General features: G+C 41.3%; 1 long non-coding RNA gene across 1 annotated transcript; it reads right to left on the reverse strand.

Annotated features, from left to right (window-relative positions):
* Positions 1-721: 721 nt before the first annotated feature.
* Positions 722-18,287, reverse strand: LOC139184462 (uncharacterized). The gene is made up of 3 exons (XR_011567959.1): positions 18,047-18,287; positions 17,802-17,857; positions 722-821 (listed from the first exon to the last, which is right to left on the reverse strand). It is a non-coding gene; the product is annotated as an uncharacterized lncRNA (long non-coding RNA).
* Positions 18,288-23,395: the final 5,108 nt, after the last annotated feature.

A 23,395-nucleotide genomic window follows, 5' to 3' on the forward strand; every position in this document is an offset into this window, starting at 1 on the left:
ACTGTTTTCCCACAGTTGAGATTCCAGCTAAAGAAATTCTAAGTTCAAATAACAAGTTAATTCCCATGAGTGATAAACTTCTGATATAGGAGCCAGGAGCACAGGATACAAATGTGCACCAACAAATAGAAGAAAAGGCATAATTGCAAACATGTAAAGCATGTACAAAGTTCAACGTGGGCTTCCCTTTTCGCATAAAATAAACATTGGCGATTCCAGTGACATGGAATTTCAGATGTGCTGAGGATCTACTGGGATCATCAGAGTCTGCTATTAGTAGAAAGCCCCATTACAAACAGTCATGTCACTTAACTTGACATTTCTAATTGATGAATACTTGCATTGCACTGATGTCATTAAAAACTAGGACAAAAACCTACATGATATTAGGTACAACCCAGGGCTGCCCTTTTTCAGCAAAGACCATATCTTTCTAGAATTCTCAGAGTTAAGCTCAAAAGTTTTTTATGAATCGGGTTGGGATTATTATTACTTTAGAAGGCAGAAACAGTTTTAAGAAGATACTCTGGGTTATAGAGGTTACTGGGTCCAGAAAGACACACACCCCTTCCCTAAATCCCATCATATCTGTCTACTAGTACTATTGTTAGAGAAATTATCACCATAAATTAAACAGACAGGACTACCAGAAGGCCAATCTCAGAATGTACATTTCTCAAACAGGGCTACTATATGGCTTATTGTCATATCTTACCTTCTAACCTCTCTTTCTCCCCAGGAAAGGTGCCAGACTTAGAAATTATGAGTGTGAGAGGCTTGACTTCCAGTCAAACACATTCTAGTTGATAAAGATCCTGCATCTAGAGAGATGGAGACATGCAGAGAGCAACATGAGGTCTGCTTTGCTAAGATCTGTGGATTACAACTGAGTCCGATGGAAAGAAAGCAAAAGGCTTTTTAATGACATGTTTGAGATAGAATAATTCAGTTGATGAATAGTTGATGAGAGTAAACAGAAGCTGGAATGAAGTTATTGTAGCCCTGCTGGGTTGAGCTGTACTTATGTGATGGCACTCACAGTGCAATAGTCCAGACTTTAGGGACTGTTCTGTCTGAGAATTATGAAGTTCTTATTGGGACCATGGGTTAATACCACACCCTGTGGGTGGTTCTGTAGGGAATAGATGTCGTCACACCCTGGGAAAATGAACAGGAGCTCTAGAAGTGGACCTTTGAGATGACATTATATATTTTCTCCTAAGCAGTTCTTAGGGTCATTTTGTGCAGAGTGTGAAGAACAGAGATACTCAGAGCATTTTTGATGGCATGAGGAGGAAGCAGCCTGATAAAGAATCCTAGAAGGTCCCCGGCCTGTGCATTCACTGAAAGCCCTCCTCCTTGTTGTGTTTCCATCTTACTTTTCTCAAATTTCAGTAAATTCTCAGAAAAGATACAGTCTATTCTCTTCTGTGTATGGGGAATTAAGGGGAAGGGCTGGTTGGTTGTTCAGAGGAGAACCTTGTCCCTCCCTTCGGCCACCACTGGGAACAGCTATGCCTATAAGTCAGTATTCTGAGGGCCACCGGCAGCAGCAGTGGTGGGAGAACACGGGCCTCGGCTGCTAAAGGACCTGCACTCAGCCCTGCGTGGACGAAGTTCTCCGGCCTCTATAGGAATCCACCCAAGTTCCTGCTTCTCAGGGAAGACCGAGGATCCAGAGCTGAAGCATCTTTGAGGACGTCAACAAATCAAGGAGGTTCTGGATTTCTGGTGAATTCCGTCAACTGGGCTTAGAGTTGATCTATATGAAGTATTGTGTTTCTCAGTATCCATTCTCCCCTTCTGTTTTTAATGCTGGAATCTCTGAAATTTAGCTTGGTGGGGGCTTCCCTTGTGGCCAAAAGCTTGAGCCTGAGCATTATTCGTGTATAGATACACAGTTAGCATGGTAGGCCAAGTAAAAAATGGGCCCCCAAAATATGACAACTTAAACCAACTCAAGTTTGTATCTCCCTCATGGAATAAGTAGGAAAATTACTAGTGTGAATTGATATAGTGGCTCCATCCATTAAGATGAGGAACACGGTATATACGGAAAGGCAGAAGCCAAAATGAGTTCAGAGTGAGAGATAAACAGATGCATGACGTGTGCTGGGGAAAGTAACCCACACTGCACACCCAAGTGGACTTCCCTCTCCAAGTCTCCCACAGTGCATGGGGGTGAAAGTGGGGGGTCTTGCTTAGAGCATAGGAAATGCTCCAAACAGAATCAGCCCAGGAATAAATCAGTGGAATATCCAAACCCCAAATCTAGGTTTTGCATGCATGGCCTCCATCAGGAACGGCAATGAGACACGCTAATACTCCCAATTCAAACTTATTTATATTTAAAATAGTGAGGCACAGACTCATTGTCCAAAAGCAGGGTGATTTGTTCTCAAGCTCCTTAGTGAGGTTAGGGGAGGGGGTATGCTGGTGGCCTCTGCAGGGAGAACAAGAAGTATGTTTGAGTCCAAATGTGTTTGAGGTTTGTCAATTATTTAGTGCAATAACAGCTGGGTATTTGTTTATTACACTGAAGTGGATATTTTTATATTTGAATCAAAAGCACACATAAAAGCCTATTGTAGAAACTCAGGCTCTTTTACAACATAAATGTGCATTATAGAAAACAAAAGAAAAGGGAAAAAGGATTTTAAAATTACAAATAAACCATGGAACTTATAAACTGTGGGAGAGTTGAAGGTAATGGGAAGGATCTAATATGGCTCTTCTGTTCTTTGCCTGACCAGATTCTGCATTACCACAACCAGCTCTTGCTAAGAACACAGCGCAGTCAGACAAATGGGAAATGAAATGGTTCTTCCTTCCCCAGTCCTCAGAAAGATGACTATCCCCGTTCCATTGATTGTTTGCTTCAGGTTTTATGGAGCTCAATGAAGGAAGAATAATAGAATAGGAGAAAAACAATAAGAAGGTAGGTGGAGCACCCCAATGCATTTTGCACATATTCAGTAATACAAAGTGTAATAAAATAGCCCCCTCTTCTATCTTCAGCAGTGTGTGCTAAGTCACTTCAGTTGTATCTGACTCTTGGCAACCCTATGGACTGTAGCCCACCAGGTTTCTCTGTCTATGGGATTCTCCAGGCAAGAGTACTTGAGTGAGTTGTCATGCCCTCCACCAGGGATCTTCCTGACTCAGGGATGGAACCTGCTTCTCTTACGTCTCCTGTATTGGTAGGTGGGTTCTTTACAACTAGCACCACCTGCGAAGCCCAGCGTCAGCAGTACTCTAGTTTATAGGGATTTCCTAGGTGGTTGCCCTGCATTGGTCTGCCTTTATTGTAATGTTAATTGCTCAGTTGTGTCCAGCTCTTTGAGACCCCATGGACTGTAGCTCATCTATCCATAGAATTATCCAGGCAAGAATACTGGAGTGGGTTGCCATTTCCTTCTCCAGGGGATCTTCCTAACCCAAGGATCAAATCCAGGTCTCTTGCATTGCAGGCAGATTCTTTACCATCTGAGCCACCAGGGAAGCCCAGGGGGTGCATTAAATTGATAGAGTTCTGGTGCTGGGCTAATCTTTCACTCTGGGTAATTAAGAACTAGCTCACATACAATCCCACATAAAGTATAAAACTCAAAAGTATTTTCACAGATAAGTGCAACCATCACCGCAATCAATTTTAGAACATTTCCATCAACTCAAAAAGAAGCCTAGTACCTCCTACCTGCCAGCCCCACTTCCCCACCTCTGTTGATGTGCTGTTTAGTCCCTAAGTCATGTCTGACTCTTTGCAACTCCATGTACTGCAGCACGCCAGGCTTCCCTGTCCTTCACTGGGTCCCTGGGTTTCCTCAAACTCATGTCCATTGAGTCAATGATGCCATCTAACCATCTCATCCTCTGCTGCTCCCTTTTCCTCCTGCCCTCGATCTTTCCCAGCATCAAGGTATTTTCCAGTGAGTCAGCTCTTTGCATCAGGTAGTCAAAGTACTGGAGCTTCAGCTTCAGCATCAATCTTTCCAATGAACATTCAGGGTTGATTTCCTTTAGAATTGACTGGTTTAAACTTACTGTCCAAGGGACTCTCCAGAGTCCTTGTCCAGGAGTCTTCTCCATCACCACAGTTCAAAGCATCAATTCTTCAGCACTTAGCCTTCTTTATGGTCAAACTCTCACATCTGTACATGACTGCTGGAAAGACCCCACAGCTTTGACTACATGGACCTTTGTCGGTCCATCCTCTTTATACGCTATTAGTTTGTCATAGCCTTCTTTCCAAGAAGCAAGCATCGTCTAATTTCATGTCTGCAGTCACCATCCACAGTGATTTTGGAGCCCAAGAAAATAAAGTCTGTCACTATTTCCATTGTTTCCTCATCTATTTGCCATGAAGTGATGGGATCGGATGCCATGATCTTCAATTTTTGAATGTGAGTTTTAAGCCAGCTTTTTCACTCTCCTCTTTCACCTTCATCAGGAGGCTCCTTAGTTCCTCTTCGCTTTCTACCACGTGGTATCATCTGAATATCTGAGGTTGTTGATATTGCTCCTGGTAATCTTGATTCCAACTTATACCTCATCCAGCCCAGCATTTTGCATGATGTACTCTGCATATAAGTTAAATAAACAGGGTAACAATATACAGCTTTGTCATACTCCTTTCCCAATTTTGAACCAGTCAGTTGTTAACCCCTAGGCAATCACTAATCTACTTTCTGTCTCTATAAATTTTCTTCTGGACATTTCATGAAAATAAAATAATACAATATGAGATTTTTTGTGACTTCCTTCACTTAGCATAATGTTTTCGAGATTTGTCCAGGTTGTAGCAGGTATCTGTACTTCATTTCTTTTTATGGCTGAATAATATTCTGTTGCATTGTTATATCACATTCTGTTTATTCACTTGTCATTGACAGACATTTGGGTTGTTGTCTCCATTTGGCTATTATGAATAATACTGCTATGAACATTCGTGTACAAATGTCTTTATGATTATATGACTTTATTTCTCTTGGGTATATATTAATACCTAAGAGTGGGATTACTGGGATATATGGTAACTCTGTATTTAATCATTTGAGGAATTACCAGGTTGTTTTCAAAAGTGGCTGCACCAGGACTTCCCTGGTGGTCCAGTTTTTAAGACTTCGCCTTTCAATGCAAGGGGTGCCAGTTTGATCCCTGATCAGGGAGCTGAGACCTCACATAACTTGCAACCAAAAAACCAAAACATAAAACAGATGCAATATGCTAACAAATTCAATAAAGACTTTAAAAATGGGACTTCCCTAGTGGTTCAGTGGCTAAAACTGTGCTCCCAATGCAGGGGGCCTGGGTTCTATCCCTGGTCAGGGAACTAAATTCCACATGCTCTAACTAAGAGTTCACATGCCGTAACCAAGACTTGGCACAGCCAGATAAATAAATAAAAAGAAACTTAAAAAAAAAAACTTTAAAAAATGATTCACATTAAAAAAAAAACTTTAAAAAAGTGGTTGCCTTTCTTTTCTCTGCCTTTTATCTGGTAGGATGGGTGAGTATGGGTGTGTTCTTAGCAGGATTAAACTTGCTTGTCAGTGGGTGTAGAGGGGTTGGGCAGGCCTGGTCTGTTAAATACCTGATAAATCTTAGGGAAAATTATTTGGAATGTAGTTGAATTTGTGTATTTTAGTATTTGAGCACTTAAATAGACAATGTACAAGTTATTTAAAGTCTGCTTATCCTCAGAAGAGATAGTCTAGAATACAAAGTAGGGTTTCACTGAAAATAAACATACAGATGAATTTTTTAAAAATGTTAAACCTTCTGATCCGCAAACATAAAATGCTTTCCCAATTATTGAGATGACCTGTAATTTCTTCCACAATGTTTTGCAGTTTTCAGACGACAGGTTATACACTTCTTTTGTTAGGTTTATTTCTAAGTTATTTTTTTAACTGGTGTAAATGGAATTTTTTTTAAATTTTCAGATTGTTCACTGCAAGTGTTGTCTTGTTGCTATTTAGTCACTAAGTCATGTCTGACTCTTTTGTGACTCCATGGACTGTAGCCCACCAGGCTCCTCTGTCCTTAGAATTTCCCAGACAAGAATACAGGAATGGATTGCATTTCCTTCTCCAGGAGATCCTCTCGACCCAGGGATTGAACCCACATCTCCTGAATTGGCAGGTGGGTTCTTTACCACTGGGCCATCAGGGAAGCCCTCACTGCAAGTGTATAGAAATATGATTCTTTGCAGCATATTAACCTTGCATCCTGAAAACTTACTAAACTTGTTTTTTTTTTTCTAAATGCTTTTTAGTGGATTCCTAGGTTTTTCTATGTACAAGATCATATCATCTGAAAATAGACATAGTTTTATTTCTTCCTTTCCAATCCATATGCCTTTTATTACTTTCTCTTGCTTAATAGCCCCAGCTAGAACTTCAAGTATAATGCTGAACAGAAGTGGCAAGAGCTAACATCTTTGCTTTGTTCCTGATAGCGGTAGAAAAGCATCCAGTCTTGCATCATTAAGTATGACGATAGCTCTGAGTTTTTCACAGCCTTTCAAACCCTTTATTGGTTTGAAGAACTTTTCTATTCCGCATTTGTTCAGTCTTTTTATGAAGTGTTGTGCTGTATGCTTAGTTGCTCAGTTGTGTCTGACTCTTTGCAGCCCCATGGATTACAGTCTGCCAGGTTCCTCTGTCCTTGGGGATTCTCCAGGCAAGAATACTGGAGTGGGTTGCCATGTCCTCCTCCAGGGGATCTTCCCAACCCAGGGACTGAACCAGGTCTCCTGCATTGCAAGCGGATTCTTTACCATCTGAGCCACCAAGGGAAGCCCACGAAGAGTGTTGGATTTTGTTAAATGCTTGTTTCTGCATCTATGGGATAATCATATGATATTTGTTTTTTATTCTATTGATATGACGGTTTACAGTAATTGATTACTGGATGTTAAACCAAACTTCACCTTCCTTCTTTACTATTATTTTACATTAAGTAAATATTTTGTTATGTAGCATTTTAACTTCTATACTTTTTTTTCCCACTATATCTTGAAAGATTTTTAGTGATTTAGATAAGATGTATATGACTTACCATATATATCTTACCTTGTCAGAATTGGCTCCTGGTTTATACTAGTTTCATTTCATTGATTTATAGAAACATTAATATAGTTATATTCCTCATTCTCTCTTTTTGTCATATTATTTTGGTATACAGTAGAGCTATTAATCGGAGAAGGCAATGGCACCCCACTCCAGTACTCTTGCCTGGAAAATCCCATGGACGGAGGAGCCTGGTAGGCTCCAGTCCATGGGGTTGCTAAGAGTCGGACAAGACTCAGTGACTTCACTTTCACTTTTCACTGTCATGCATTGGAGAAGGAAATGGCAACCCACTCCAGTGCTCTTGCCTGGAGAATCCCAGGGACGGGGGAGCCTTGTGGGCTGCCGTCCATGGGGTCACACAGAGTCGGACACGACTGAAGCGACTTAGCAGCAGCAGCAGCAGCAGCAGCAGAGCTACTAATGTTACAAACCTAACAATGCATTGTTATAATTCTTACTTTACAATCTATAGACATTTCCTTAGCCCAGTAAGGCTTTCCTCCCACCCACCTTCCTTCTTTTACTATTATTGGCAAACGTATCACACATATCCTATTATTTATGTGTTCAGTTCAGTTCAGTTCAGTTGCTCAGTCGTGTCCGACTCTCTGCGACCCCATAGGCCCCCAAATATATTATATACACATTACTTTATGCTAGTGTTTTAAAATCAGTTATGAGGGAATAAAATCTGTATTTAAACTGTATCTTATAATTACACAGATACATTTTCCTGTGGTCTTTGTTCTTCATGTTAATTTGAATTACCATTTGGAGACACTTGCTTTCAGCCTGAAAAAGTTCCTTTAGTATTTCTTATAGGATATTTGAATTTTTTATTTCTCATAAAACTATTTGTTCTACCAACAAATTCTCTCAGATTTTGTTTATCTGGGAAAGTCTTTATTTCACCTTCATTTTTAAAAGATGGTTTTGATTATAGAGACTTTTATTAATTTACAGTTTTTTCTGTTTTTTTCATTGACTATTTTATGTCCTTCCAATACGTTCCAGCCTCCATTATCTTGGCTGGAAAGTCAGCTCCAATCTTATTGGAATTTGTTTGTAAGTAATAAGTCAGTTTTCTTTTGCTGCCTTCAAGATTTTCTCCTTGGCTTTAACTTTCAACATTTTAACTATGATGTGTCTGTTTGTGGCTTTCTTTGCATTTATCCTACTTAAAGTTTGTTGAACTTCCTGGATGTGTAAGTTCACTGTTTTTCAGTAAAACCAGGGATACCATGAACAGCTATATGGTGGTCATTTTTTTCTCCAGGGGATTTTCCCAACTCAGGGATTGAACCCACATCTCCTGCACTGCAGGTGAATCCTTTACCACTGAACCACCAGGGAAGCCCATAAATTTGACAACCTAACTGAATCTTTCAATCCTTGAAAGACACAGTCTGCCTAAATTCACACAAGAAGAAGCAGACAATCTGAATGGGCCTAAAACAATTAAATTGATGAGTAATAACCTTCTAACATGAGGCTTTCTAGGTGGTGCCAGTGCTAAAGTACTTGGCTGCCAATGAAGGAGATATAAAGAGACACAGGTTCAATCCCTGTGTCAGGAAGATCCTCTGGAGGAGGGCATGGCAAACCACTGCAGCATTCTTACATGGAGAATCCCTTGGACAGAGGAGCCTGGTGGGTTACAGTCTATAGGGTTGCACTACTGAAGTGATTTAGCATGCATCAGTTCAGTTCAGTTCAGTCGCTCAGTCGTGTCCGACTCTTTGCGACCCCATGAATCGCAGCACGCCAGGCCTCCCTGTCCATCACCAACTCCCGGAGTTCACTCAGACTCACGTCCATCGAGTCAGTGATGCCATCCAGCCATGTCATCCTCTGTGGTCCCCTTCTCCTCCTGCCCCCAATCCCTCCCAGCATCAGAGTCTTTTCCAATGAGTCAACTCTTCGCATGCGGTGGCCAAAGTACTGGAGTTTCAGCTTTAGCATCATTCCTTCCAAAGAAATCCCAGGGCTGATCTCCTTCAGAATGGACTGGTTGGATCTCCTTGCAGTCCAAGGGACTCTCAAGAGTCTTCTCCAACACCACAGTTCAAAGGCATCAATTCTTCAGCACTCAGCCTTCTTCACAGTCCAACTCTCACATCCATACATGACCACAGGAAAAACCATAGCCTTGACTAGACGGACCTTTGTTGGCAAAGTAATATCTCTGCTTTTGAATATGCTATCTAGGTTGGTCATAACTTTCCTTCCAAGGAGTAAGCGTCTTTTAATTTCATGGCTGCAGTCACCATCTGTAGTGATTTTGGAGCCCCCCCCCCCCAAAAAAAAAGTCTGACACTGTTTCCATTGTTTCCCCATCTATTTCCCATGAAGTGGTGGGACCAGATGCCATGATCTTCGTTTTCTGAATGTTGAGCTTTAAGCCAACTTTGTCACTCTCCTCTTTCACTTTCATCAAGAGGCTTTTTAGTTCCTCTTCACTTTCTGCCATAAGGGTGGTGTCATCTGCATATCTGAGGTTATTGATATTTCTCCCAGCAATCTTGATTCCAACTTGTGTTTCTTCCAGTCCAGCGTTTCTCATGATGTACTCTGCATAGAAGTTAAATAAGCAGGGTGACAATATACAGCCTTGACGTACTCCTTTTCCTATTTGGAACCAGTCTGTTGTTCCATGTCCAGTTCTAACTGTTGCTTCCTGACCTGCATACAAATTTCTCAAGATGCATGCAACCTTCTAAAAAAGAGAGCATGAGCCCGAAATGAGTTCACTGGTGAATTCTAACACGTATTTAAAGAAAAAATTGTATCAACTTTCTAGAAGCTCTTTCAGAAGACAGAAGCAGAAGGAATGCTTCCTAACTCATTTTATGAGGCTAGCATTACCCTAGTAACAAAACTAGAAAAAACATTGCAAGAAAACCACAGACCAGTATCTCTCAACAAATTTGTGAAGTTTTCAGCCATTATTTCTTCAAATGTTCTCTCTGCTCCCTTCTCTCATTTTTTTCTGGTACTTCCACTATAAGCATTTTGGTATACTTTTTCCCTCTCTGTTCTTCAGCTTGCATGGTTTCTACTGATTTATCTTCAAGTTTATTTATTCTCTCTTCTGCCAGTTCAAACCCACTGTTGAGTTCCTCTAATGAATTTTTTATTTCCGTTATTCCACTCTTCAACTCCAGAATTTCCATTTGGTTCTTTTTTAAATAACTTTTATCTCCTTATTGATATTCTTTATTTGATGCAACATGGTCATCATATTTTCTTTTAGCCCTATGAACATGTTTACAATGAATCTTTGGAAGTTTTCTGATAATACAGTAGTGGTCACTCTCACAGGCAGTGTCTTTTCTGGCTTTTTCTAGCTGTATGAATCATACTTTTATATTTGTTTGCATGCCTTAAAATTTTTGTTGGAAATATTGTAGCAATTCTAGATACTGGTCTTCCTCCCATCCTCCAGGTCTTGTTACTGTTATTTAATTCTTTATTTGTTAGTGAATGGCTAGATTATTTTCTTGAAATCTATTTCCCCTTCCATAGAGTTCAGCCTCTGATATTTCTTCTCAAAGATGCACAGCTTTGGGTATAACTACAGTCATGCCTGGATGACAGTGATCTTGCTGGGGTTATCAGCTACTTTTTCTCTGACCACATCCAGTTGTAAAACTCTATTAATTGTTGGCTGATTGCTATATTGATTCCAGCAATGCCCTAAAGCATAAATTGCTCTACAAACTAATCCAATGAAGTTGTGACTCCTTTGAAGGAATAGTTCCTGAGGTCAGTGTTTGATATTTGTTCTGAACCCAAGAAGACTCCTCCCTAGTGATTCATTCTGAATTTTCTCCCACAAACTAACAGGCTTACAGTTTAGCATGTATTTTGAATCTCCTCCCAATTCCCTTTTACCATAACCTCCACCGTTTTTGAGAGCATCCTTAGGCTTGACTTTCAATTCCTTTGGGAAAATATTAGAAACTATCTTATTTAATGGCCTCCTTCTTACCCTTTTCCCAATCCCATTCTCCAGCAAAATATCTGATTCAGGACTCTGGATTTGGGGATGGGAACAATGGCAGGCTCCTCTCTGAATGATACCCCGACTCTACGAGCTGAGTAGTTGGTGGAGAAGTAGGGCAGCCAGAGGTCCTCTGAGCTTGCATCTTCTGACTTGGAACCACCCCCTCACAAGTCAAGGAAAGAATGACTAGGGACAGTCCTTTCAGCATTCTGTGCCCAAAGTAGACCCTCCAATCCACCAGAAAGGTGACCTCTTGATCGCACACATCTGGAACTTAGTTTCAGCAATGGGGATCTGTGGACAGGATAAGAAACATTGCCAACCTGCTCCTCTGGAGAAGAAAGACTTCCATGTGCTGGGAGGGCTGGGAAAAGGAGCCCTTGTCCCTAGTTGCAGAATTCTGGAATGGAGTCTCCACCCTTACTTAACTAAGAGTGAGTAGGAAGGAAGCAGTCTCAGTTCAAATACCATAAACTCTCACCATTCTTACCAAATTTTCATACTTTTTCTTAAATAGCAGACTTTCACTTTGCTATTTTTCCCCCTTAGGATCATTTCCAGAAGCCTTAAATTGTTGAGTTTTTTAACAGTTTTTCACCAGTTTCACTGAGTAAATGGGTCAGTAGAGCTCCTCATGCTGTCATGCCAGAAGTTGATGTTACTCTGGGTAGTTTTGAGTATGTAGCTATTATTAATACTATTTTTGTGTTAATAACAAAGAACTTCTGGCATGCTCTCTTCATTGTGATATCATTGACTTAGAATGAGGTATTAAAATCCTAACCCCCAATACCTGTGAATGTGACCTCATTTGGAAAAGGGTCTTTGCAGATATAACCAAGTTAAGATGAGAGTATACTGCATTCGTGTGTGGCTCAGACGGTAAAGCATCTGCCTACTATGCAGGAGACCCGGGTTCAATCCCTGGGTCAGGAAGATCCCCTGGAGAAGGAAATGGCAACCCATTCCAGTATTCTTGCCTGGAGGATCCCACGGACAGAGGAGCCTGGTGGGCTGCAGTTCATGGGGTCGCAAAGAGTCGGACACGACTGAGTGACTTCACTTTCCTTTCAATCCAGTGACTAAAGTCCTTATAAAAAGAGGGAAGTGTAGACACAGATGGACACAGAGTAAGAGTACATGTGATCCCATAGGACACCCAAACGAAGCAGCACCAATGATGCTGGCAGCCACAAGAAGCTGGAAGGTCAAGGAAGAACCCTCCTTAGGGCTTTCAGAGATAGCATGACCCTATTGACATCTTGATTTCAGACTTCTAGCCTCTAGAAATGCGAAACAATAGAACACGGGCCACTTGGTAGCATTGTCTAGTAGATGGCTTCTTCGAAAGGACTTTCAAAATAACCGTCTAGAAGGATCACTTCTATTTTGCTTCCATTTAGCATCATTCCCTTCCCTTTTTCTTTTCTTTTTTTTTTTTTTTGTTTCATAATCTGGTTCCATGGGGAGACTGCATTTCTTTAAATTACTCTTTCAGTTACTTCTTAAATTTGGAAAATTCTTGGTTTTTAGAAAGTACATTTTAACCACCATACTCTCCCAAATCTACAATAACCCCATATTACTGCTTAACAAGGCAATAATTGATCCTCAAATTGGCTTTTCCTTCAAGGCCTCTATTCAGATTTTCTTCTCTTTGCTGACTGGTTATTGCCCATTAAGCAGCACAGCAGCACTAACAGTTTAAAGGAAGGGCCATCCAGAAATCTGACTAACCAACTCCTTTACCCACAGATTTGGCATATTTTTATTCTTGGAAACAGCATATAAAACACACTGCAACATTTATATTTTTCTAACACCTAATAATTTACTCTTTTATGGTGTAAAATCTGTTTCTACGGATCTTTTCTCAATTTATTTCTTTTATCTTTCTGTCTCTCTACAATGTGGTTAATCCCAAAACACAGTGAAATTTAAGAGTGCCCACATTGAGCACATAATAGTGAAGGAAAGTAACGGAGTATCTTAAATAACTCAATTTGAGTAAGAACTTGACTCTCAGTCTTAATATTTTGTATATAATGTGGCAGCTTTGACAGTTCTTTATTAATCTAGAAACTATGGACAAGATGGGTTGAACTGAGGAGAACAGTCTAGAAGCTGAAGGATCCCTGAGAAGCCTATCGACAGAGCTGGAGACAGAAATGGTAAGAGTAGAAGCAAAGTAGGGTCAGTCGGGATGGATAGTAAGGGAGATTCTGCACAGAGGTATCCATGGGGTCTGTTGACTGATAGACTTGGGGAGCCACAGAAAGCGGGGAGCACTTATGACTTGGAGAAGTGATCCTGACTTGTCGGATGGTGAGTTCGAAAACATTCCTGGAAGCAACATGGATTGACACTTTAAAAGCACCTCAAAAGCTACCTAACCTGAGTGGGAGAATCTGAATGAGTAAGTTACACTGCCTGCCCCACTTCCAGACTCATCTTCACGCAGTGGGAGACAGGGCCCTAACTCTCATAGATTATCTGCTTTTCCTCCAAAGAGGCAGACTACCTCTGTTGTGGGGCTGCAAAACATGGCAAATGTCCTCTAATGTAGATAAAATTGAAGAAGGTGCTAGAGTGATTGGGCCTCAGCTTTATTTAATCCTTTTGTTACCAAACCAAACTTGGGACTGCTTGCCCACAAGCAGTAAAGCCAAGCTACTGACAGCGGGTTGACGTGAAGGAAAGTGCAGTGGTTATTGCAGGGTGCCAAGCAGAAAGTCCAGGAAGTTAGTGCTTAAAAAGCCCAAACTCCCCAAAGGCTTTCAGAGAATACTTTTAAAGATAGAGTGAGGGATGGGATTATCAAAAGTATGATCAGCTCAGGGACATTCTTCTGATAAGTTGGTGGTGAGGCAATCAGGAGTCAACATCATCAACCTTCTGCTTCCAACCAGTCTGGGGTCTACATGCTTGTGGGCAGCATGCAGTTAACTTCTTCCACCTGATGGGGGTTTGAGTATCTGAAGAATAGCTCAAAGGATATGGCCCAGATTATTATCTATGCCTTTGAGGAAGAATTAAGGTCCTTGACTTTGTTTAGTAGCTTAACTATTATTTTGTCTTGTTTGACTGTTTTCTTTTCTGTATCTTCTCACTTCTCTGATAAAATTTACTCTTTGAAAGTCCAGGAAGGCCTAGGAGGCTAAATTTTTCAACATAAAATAGGCAGGCGGAGGACATGGAAGGTGGTGGGGCCTGTTCTGGGAAGGCCACATAGGGTCTTGCTTGGTTACACGTTTGTGTATGTGAATTCATTTAATTTGCACAACCAGGGAGGCTTGATTATCTTCAGTTTTCTGGATGAAGAAAAGATTCCAAGAGATTGAGTAACTTACTAAAACTCTCGTGGTTAGGTGAGAATGAATGAACAGGAGTTCCAACATGTTCCTGGAGGCTCTAACAGGCCAAGGGGATGAGGAACCTAGAATGCACATGGTCTGGAGTCAGGAGCCTGTTTATAGAGCAAGGAAGGTTCTACTTGAAGCATTAGGCTTGGAGAATCATTAGTTACCTCAGACATAGCCATACAAAGCACCATAGACAAGGTGGCTTAACCAACAGAAGTTTATTTTCTCATAGTTCTGGAGGCTGGAAGTTCAAAATCAGGTATCAAACAGAGTTTGTCTCCTTCTGAGGTCTCTCTCTTTAGTTTGCTTGTAAATGGTCATAATCTTCCTTTGTCTTCATAGGGTCTTTCTTCTGTGCATGTCTGTGTCCTAACCTCTTCTTACAAGGAAAGCAGTCAGATTATATTAGGCTACCTAATGACCCCATTTTAACTTATTTACCCCTTTAAAGACCGTATCTCCAAATACATTTATATTCTGATGTCTGAGGACTTCAACATATGTGTTCTGGGGATGACACAATTCAGCTTATAATAGGAGAATACCAGTCAAGGAATCCCTCCTGGCAGGAAAATGCTAGAAGAGGAAGTTAATGGGACCCTAAAAGATAATAATCACGATGGTGTGATCACTCACCTAGAGCCAGACATCCTGGAATATGAAGTCAAGTGGGCCTTAGAAAGCATCACTACGAACAAAGCAAGTAGAGGTGATGGAATTCCAGTTGAGCTATTTCAAATCCTGAAAGATGATGCTGTGAAAGTGCTACACTCACTATGCCAGCAAATTTGGAAAACTCAGCAGTGGCCACAGGACTGGAAAAGGTCAGTTTTCATTCCAATCCCAAAGAAAGGCAATGCCAAAGAATGCTCAAACTACCGCACAATTGCACTCATCTCACACACCAGTAAAGTAATGCTCAAAATTCTCCAAGCCAGGCTTCAGCAGTATGTGAACCGTGAACTTCCAGATGTTCAAGCTGGTTTTAGAAAAGGCAGAGGAACCAGAGATCAAATTGCCAACATGCGCTGGATCATCGAAAAAGCAAGAGAGTTCCAGAAAAACATCTATTTCTGCTTTATTGACTATGCCAAAGCCGTTGACTGTGTGGATCACAACAAACTGTTGAAAATTCTTCAAGAGATGGGAATACCAGAGCACCTGACCTGCCTCCTAAGAAATCTGTATGCAAGTCAACAAGCAACAGTTAGAACTGGACATGGAACAACAGACTGTTTCCAAATAGGAAATGGAGTATGTCAAGGCTGTATATTGTCACCCTGTTTATTTAACTTCTATACAGAGTACATCATGAGAAATGCTGGGCTGGAAGAAGCACAAGCTGGAATCAAGACTGCAGGGAGAAATATCAATAACCTCAGATATGCAGATGAAACCACACTTATGGCAGAAAGTGAAGAAGAACTCAAAAGCCTCTTGATGAGAGTGAAAGAGGAGAGTGAAAAAGTTGGCTTAAAGCTCAACATTCAGAAAACGAAGATCATGGCATCCAGTCCCATCACTTCATGGGAAATAGATGGGGAAACAGTGGAAACAGTGTCAGACTTTTTTTTTGGCGGTGGGGGTGGGGGGCGCTCCAAAATCACTGCAGATGGTGATTGCAGCCATGAAATTAAAAGACGCTTACTCCTTGGAAGAAAAGTTATGACCAACCTAGATAGTATATTGAAAAGCAAAGATATTACTTTGCCAACAAAGGTCCATCTAGTCAAGGCTATGGTTTTTCCAGTGGTCATGAATGGATGTGAGAGTTGGACAGTGAAGAAAGCTGAGCGCCAAAAAATTGATGCTTTTGAACTGTGGTGTTGGAAAAGACTCTTGAGAATCCCTTGGACTGCAAGGAGATCCAACCAGTCCATCCTAAAGGAGATCAGTCCTGAATATTCATTGGAAGGACTAATGCCGAAGCTGAAACTCCAATACTTTGGCCACCTGATGCGAAGAGCTGACTCATTTGAAAAGACCCTGATGCTGGGAAAGATTGAGGGCAGGAGGAGAAGGGGACGACAGAGGATGAGATAGTTGGATGGCACCATTGACTCAATGGACATGGGTTTGGGTGGACTCCGGGAGTTGGTGAAGGACAGGGAGGCCTGACGTGCTGTGGTTCATGGGGTCGCAAAAAGTCGGACATGACTGAGCGACTGAACTGAACTGAACTGAAAAGATCATTCCCAGCCTGCACTTCACAGAGCTGCTGAATGATGCCCTGGCTGCCTTCACTATCATCCAAACTGTTGGAATAATTGTCATTTAGAACCTGAGACAAGTGTGTTCCTCTTTGATTCTTAACATAACCTCTTCTCTTCAATGTATCCTTCAATCAAGAGTGGTTTTCCGTGTTTCATACAGCAGAGTTCTGTCCAATTTCAGCTACTAAGTTGCCAGACCTATGATGGGAAATGCATGCAGTGGGAGAGTGCTATGGATTGAATTGCATCTCCTCAAAAATCAAATGCTGGAGATGAGATGTTATTTAGAGATTCACATCAGGTCATGAGGGTGGGACCCTTGTGATGGGATTAGTGTCTTTAAGAAAATACACCAGAGAACTTGCTGTCTCTGCCTTAGGAGGACACAGTGAGGAACTGGCCATCTACAAGCTAGGAAGAGAGTCTTCACTGAAAACTGAGCATGCTGGTACTTTGACCTTTAACATCCAGAGTCCAGAACTATGAGAAAATTAATTTCTGTCACTTAAGACAGCCAGTCAATGTTCTCTTGTGTGGTCACCAGAGCAGACTAAGACAGGGAGGGAGGAGGAGTTATCACACAGCCCCTGTCTCTCCCTGCCTCAGTCTCCATGGCTGTCCTTGCCCTTGCCTACACATTTCTACTACCTGTCTCTTTCTTTCCAGATCTCCCCCACTGAATTTGTTTTCAAGGGTTGTTGTAATGAATGACCACAAACCTGGTGGGATAAAACAAAGTTATTTTCTCAGAGTTCTGAGAAAGTGTAAAATCAAGGTGTCAGCAGGACCACACTCTCCCTGAAGGTTCTAGAAGAGGATTCTTCCGGCCTCTTCCGGCTTCTGGTAGTTCCTTGGCTGTGGCAGTATCCCTCCAATTTCTGCCTGCATCTCCACATGACTATATGTGTCTCAAATCTCCCTCTCCTTTCTCTTACAAGGATTCCTATCAGTCATTGGGGATTTAGACTCCCTATATCCAGGATAATCTCAGCTTGAGATTTTTTAACATAATTACACCTGTAAAGGCTCTATTTTCTAAATAAGGTCATATCCACAGGTTCTATAGGTTAAGACTTGGATATATCTTTTGAGGACCACTTTTCTGTCCACCATCCCCACATGCCTCCTCCCTACCATCACTCACCTTCACATTCCTACTGTCCTCCTCCTCTTCTCAGGCCTTGGCCACAGTACCCTGGGCTGGATTAAAAACAAATGTTGCTGAATCAGACATTTCATCTTGTTCCTATATCAGGACCCTAAGTGCTTAGGGAGGACAACTTTTTCAGCCTCCAAGTAGAAACACAAGAGCCGTCTTATAAACAGCCTGCTAACTGGGAAGAAAATAGCTTTCCCATTACTGAGTGTGTTTATACAAAGGATATTTACCCAACTGGCAACGTCACAATTCTTCAGACAAGCCCCAACAGCCAGTTTTGGCTTGTTAAGGATTCGTTGATTTGGGATGGCCCAGATTTCATTGTCACCTATATTATGATGAGTGTGGGCCAAATTCCAAGTGCCTTAGGCTGTGTTTAGAGCCCAAGGAAGAGGGAGAGAGTTAAACAGTCCCCTACCCAGAATCTGAAGTCTTTATTCATATGGCCCAACACTACTTTTCCCCACTGAATAAAACATTCTGTACCCAGGAGCAAGCCCAGTCCCAGCTGGTACCTTTCCCAACATCCCCACAGGTCTCCTGGCAACCTCTCAGCAAAGAACCCTCAGGGTCCGCCAAGAATCCAGCTCCAGGATTCTTACTCCACCCACTCATGGGACTGGGGGGAGGGGGGCCGTGGTTATTCTTGTGGTGCATTGTCCATGAGTCCTTGGCCACTGTGCCCACCAGTGGAATTCAGCAGATGGCCTCTGAAGAAACAGACACGACTCATCCAAACAGTTCATCTATGAACTCTGCATAAAGTAGAAGGGTCATTTTTGGCTCAGTAACCACCATTTCAGGCAGTTCTTACGCCAAAGGGGGACTTTCAAGTCTCTCCATCCCCCAACCCTACTTTTTCATTATAGTCAGAAACGATTTTTTTTTTTTTATGCAAAGTACTAAAAAGAGCAATAGCTGTTCTTTTAGACGGGCACTGAAATGTTTCATCGCGGGAGTTTTTTCCTCATACAGCTTCATTTTAAATTTGGCAGCTTTAAGGATTAGCTTACTGTTTTACTCCTTGATTAAATTCTAACATAGTCTTAGAGTTATTTAGACCCAGGAGTACTGTCTGATACTCTGAAAACTAGCAGGGGTTGCTTCATGCCCACCCCCCCACCCCCATTTCAATTCTGCATTGAAAGTAAGGGTCCTAGTCCTGCAGATCCTACCCACCCTTCTCCTCTGCCCCACTTAACTCCAAATAAGAGGGGAGGCCATTTCACTGGAAATGTGATGGGCAGCTAGGAGACAGTGGAATTGTCCCAAATGTGGACAAGAGACACACAGGTGGGTTGGTAAATGACTTCAGGTGTTATGGCTTTATGGAAATATATGTAAGCACAAACACATTTCCTCTACTCCCTCACAATACCCCATTAAAGTAACAGAAAAGAAATGAAAAAGACATCAAAAGGCAAAGAGAACATGAAAGGAGTTAGAGCAGAAAGAGGTCAGTTAAACTTCTGAAAGCAGCAATCAGAGCTAGTGGTGATTAACTGAGCAGACCAGAGGAGGCAGAGAGCCAGGGCTGCAGGGGCTGGGCCAGGGGCTGAGGGCAGGTTCATACCTCAGAACCCAGGAAGTCTCAGGGAGTAGAAGCATCTGGTGATTCTCACACAGAGGTCCCAATGAGCTGGAACAAGAGGATTCAATGAAAATGGACAAAAGTGTCATGAGTCCCTTTGCCCACTCGTCACAGCATGGGACCACCCCTCCCTCAACCATGAGGAGTATCACTCTTTAGAGATGATATAGCAAAGAGAATCTAGGCCCAGGAATAAACAGAGCATGAGGCAAAAGTCAAGTCCTTATCCTTACTTGGCTTCCAACTCTGAAATTCAGGCATAGGCCCTCCCCTCCACCACATCCCACAGCAGGAAATCAGAGTGCCTCTCTGGGGAAAACGCTGATGAACTGGAGCCTTGATGGAAGGTATTGACATTCGAGGGTTTCTCCCCAGAATAGCCAGCTACTCTCTGGGCAACCACACCAAAAGCAAACCTTTCCATGCAGTTTCCCTTGATGTTGTAATAGTTTATCATTCTTAAATATGTAAGAACTCAAGGATTAGCAGATACTGGAGGAAAGTCTTTGTGAAGAATAATAGAAAAAAAAAAGGAAGAAAGGAAAGGAAAGAGATAATGCAGAAATCAAGATACTTTTTAAAATCTGTAATTCATTTTTTGAATGAAGAAAAAGGAGATATTGCATCCATAAAGCATGATCAAGGTGTCATATAAAGAGGAATATATATAAATATAAATAGCCTGAATTTATAAAACTATTATAAAAGTTGAAGAAATTTATTTTTTTAATGAAGGACATATAAACAAGGAATTGAAAAATGAGAGAAAATACGAGAAACTAGTCCACCTAATTTGAGAGCTAGACTTTCTTCACTCTGAATGAAAAAAATTACCAGAGAAATAGAATTTTCCAGAACTGAAGGAACTAAGTTTCCTGACTGAAAAGGCCCACCAACAGCTTGCCACAAAAATTAAATAACAGTAAACACGTCAAAGCAAGCCACCTTAAAATTTCAGAAAACTGGGAAAAGTGAGAAGACTCTAGTATGTTCTAGAGAGAAAACCAGGCACACACAGTGGACCAATCAGAATGACATTGGACTTTTCAGCAGCCAGAAGAGTAATGCCTTCAAAATGATTTCAGCATAGAATCTTTAAGTTGAAAACATCATCCCCAGACATCAATCAAAATATGAAAGTAAAATAAATACTTTTTCAGAGAAGCCAGTCTCAAAAAAAGAAAAAGAAAGAAAGAAAGGAATTATTAGAGGTTGTAATTAACCAAAGCAAAGAAATACACCAAGAATAAGAAAGATATGGGATCCAGGTAACAGGATATCCAACACAGATGAGAATTCTTAGAGTGGTGGATGAGATCTCCAGACTGATGACAGAGACTCTACAACTGGCCTAAGAAAGTACCCGTCCAGTATTGGAAGTAGAAAAAAAAAAGCTCTGGGGGAAAAAAATTTATGGGAAAATAAGGACAAAGTAAAATGCTTGATAGACTGGAATAGAAATCTCTAGAAGGATGTTAACCAAGAAAAATATGAATCACATAGATTGCTTGATATGTTGAAATGTTTTAGGAAGTTTATACACCAGCAAAGAATTTGAGGATATACAATAAAGGATAGGTACATTACAAAATTGGGAAATTTGAGGGAACTATTAATTCCCAGGGAAACAAAACAGTGGCAGTAAAAGAAAACAGTTACAGTATACTACACAACACAATCGTTTATACAATCATGATGCTGGAAAATAGAGTTTTGGTTTAATCAAAAATTAATCTATAGGATTAACTATTTGGGGAGAATGTGAGGAGGGGTACGAAAGGAATTAAACTTATGAAAGGAGTTAAACTTCACATTCTATATGTGCTGTGCTTAGTCGCTCCATCGTGTCCAACTCTTCGTGACCCCATGGACTGCAGCCCACCATTCTCCTCTGTCCATGGAGATTCTCCAGGCAAGAATACTGGAGCGGGTTGCCACGTCCTCCTCCAGGGGATTCTATGGTTATAAGTTAATAAGATGGTGTCTATTATGACTGAATGTTTGTTTTCCCCCGAAACTCCTATTTTGAAACACTAACCACCATGTGATTATGTCCGGAGGTGTGGCCTTTGGGAAGTAATTAGATGAGGTCATGAAGGAAGAGCCCTTATAAATGTGATTAGTGCCCCTGAAGAGTCAGGCTTTAGCTTGCTTCTTCTCTCTGCTCTCCTCCACTCATGGACATAATGAGAAGGTGGCATTCTACAGCCCACAGAAGGGTCCTTCCAGAACCCAACCATGCTGGTGACCTGGTCTCAGACTTCCAGCCTCCAGAAGTATGAGAAATAAATTTGTGTTGTTCATAAACTACCCAAACTACGATACTTTGTTATAGCAACCTGAATGGGCTGAGACAATGTCTAAAACTGTACAATAAAAAAATAGCAAGTAACCTTATTATTTTACAATGTGAAGATAAGAACCACACACACAAACAAAAGAACTAAAAGAGTTTAAATATTTGCCACAGGAGTAGGAATTGGGATAGGTGAGGTGGGGTGAGCAAAGACTGCTTTGATTTGTTGTTGTTGTTGTAAAACTGTTTCACTTTCAAAACTATGCACATGTATTGACAAAAATGAAAATTAAATGAAAAATGTTTGTTTACAGTCTGTGGCTCTTACAGTAAAAAAATTAAATTACTGTAAAAAAGCCCTTACTAAGTACATGCTTGCATGTAGCAAGTTTTAGCTTTCATAAAAATTATTTACACTACACTGCTCTTTAGAAAATATGTTTTTATATACATTATCAATTTTCTTAGAAAAACCATGACAGAGCTTCCACTGTGCTCTGTCACTGCACTGGAGGCTGAGGGTGCAAAGACGATAAAGCTCTGTCTTCACACCTACAGGAAGACTGCACAGTCTGGCGGCATGGCCCAATCCTGCGGCACGTGCCATGCTGGGAAGAAGCCCATGGCACTGTGGGAGAAGCACACATCCTGGGGCAGCCATTTAGACTTTAATGCTGCTTGTGTTTCTGAAGCCAGGGCACATTATGAACAGTACCCTAATGAGACAGACTTTACTGTCCGCTTTAGTTCAATTTGTCACATTTTTTCACACCTAATACTTGTATGATCAAAGAAGTAGCAAGAAAGGTTTTTTGTGCATTAAAGCAGAGTTAGCTCCTAAAGGTGTTATTTGTCCTTCCAAATTTTCATTATAAAGAGTTCAGCAACATAAAGACTATCAAATGCTGAAAGAATTGTAAGATGTGAGATTGCAATCTGGAGCTGCAGACCATTCAAAACCCAGCGTGAGAAAAGGGAGTGAGCACCAGTGAGGCTCTCACTGCCTCCTGGCTCTGGGTGTGGCCACGTCTGCACAGGATGCAGCCAACTTGCAACAGTGAGGATGGACGCCAAGGCTAACTCGTGAAGGATGACAAGCAGGAAGAAAGAACCTGGGTTCTTGCTGGTATCATCTGAGCTATGAAATTAAGCAGTCCTAGAACTGTCTCACTTCTGGACTTACAGTTACGTTAGAAAATACATTTCCTTATGAGTCATTCTGTTAGCTGGAGCTAAAAGCATCCTATATGATACTCCCAGTGCCTTGCCTCTGCCCATACTGGGTGTATGATACATGTAATTTGTATATATAGCTTCACTCCAACTTCTGGAGGCTCAGTTTTAAAATTTTTAAACAGTCATTAGATACTTTATAAGAGGAAGGGTATAAATAGCACCTGAAACAAGGCAGACTCAATACATAGGAGGTCATGTTATATGTATTAATATACCATCCTTCCAGCTCGGTATAGTACACACAGACATTCAATACACTGAGCCTCAGGAAAAAAAGTACTAGTACAATCTTAGGCTTTGTGACCAGAAGACTGAGACATGAGGACTAAGTGCAAAAGGACCCCTGCTGGTACTCAGTTCATTGCACCACAGATTGTTGCACCTCTGAGTGAAATGATGACTCCTACCAAGGAATGGGGCTTCCCAGGTGGCTCAGTGGTTAAAAAAAAAAAAATC

This window comes from Bos indicus, chromosome 8 (assembly GCF_029378745.1).
Source record: "Bos indicus isolate NIAB-ARS_2022 breed Sahiwal x Tharparkar chromosome 8, NIAB-ARS_B.indTharparkar_mat_pri_1.0, whole genome shotgun sequence".
Classification (NCBI taxonomy): domain Eukaryota; kingdom Metazoa; phylum Chordata; class Mammalia; order Artiodactyla; family Bovidae; genus Bos; species Bos indicus.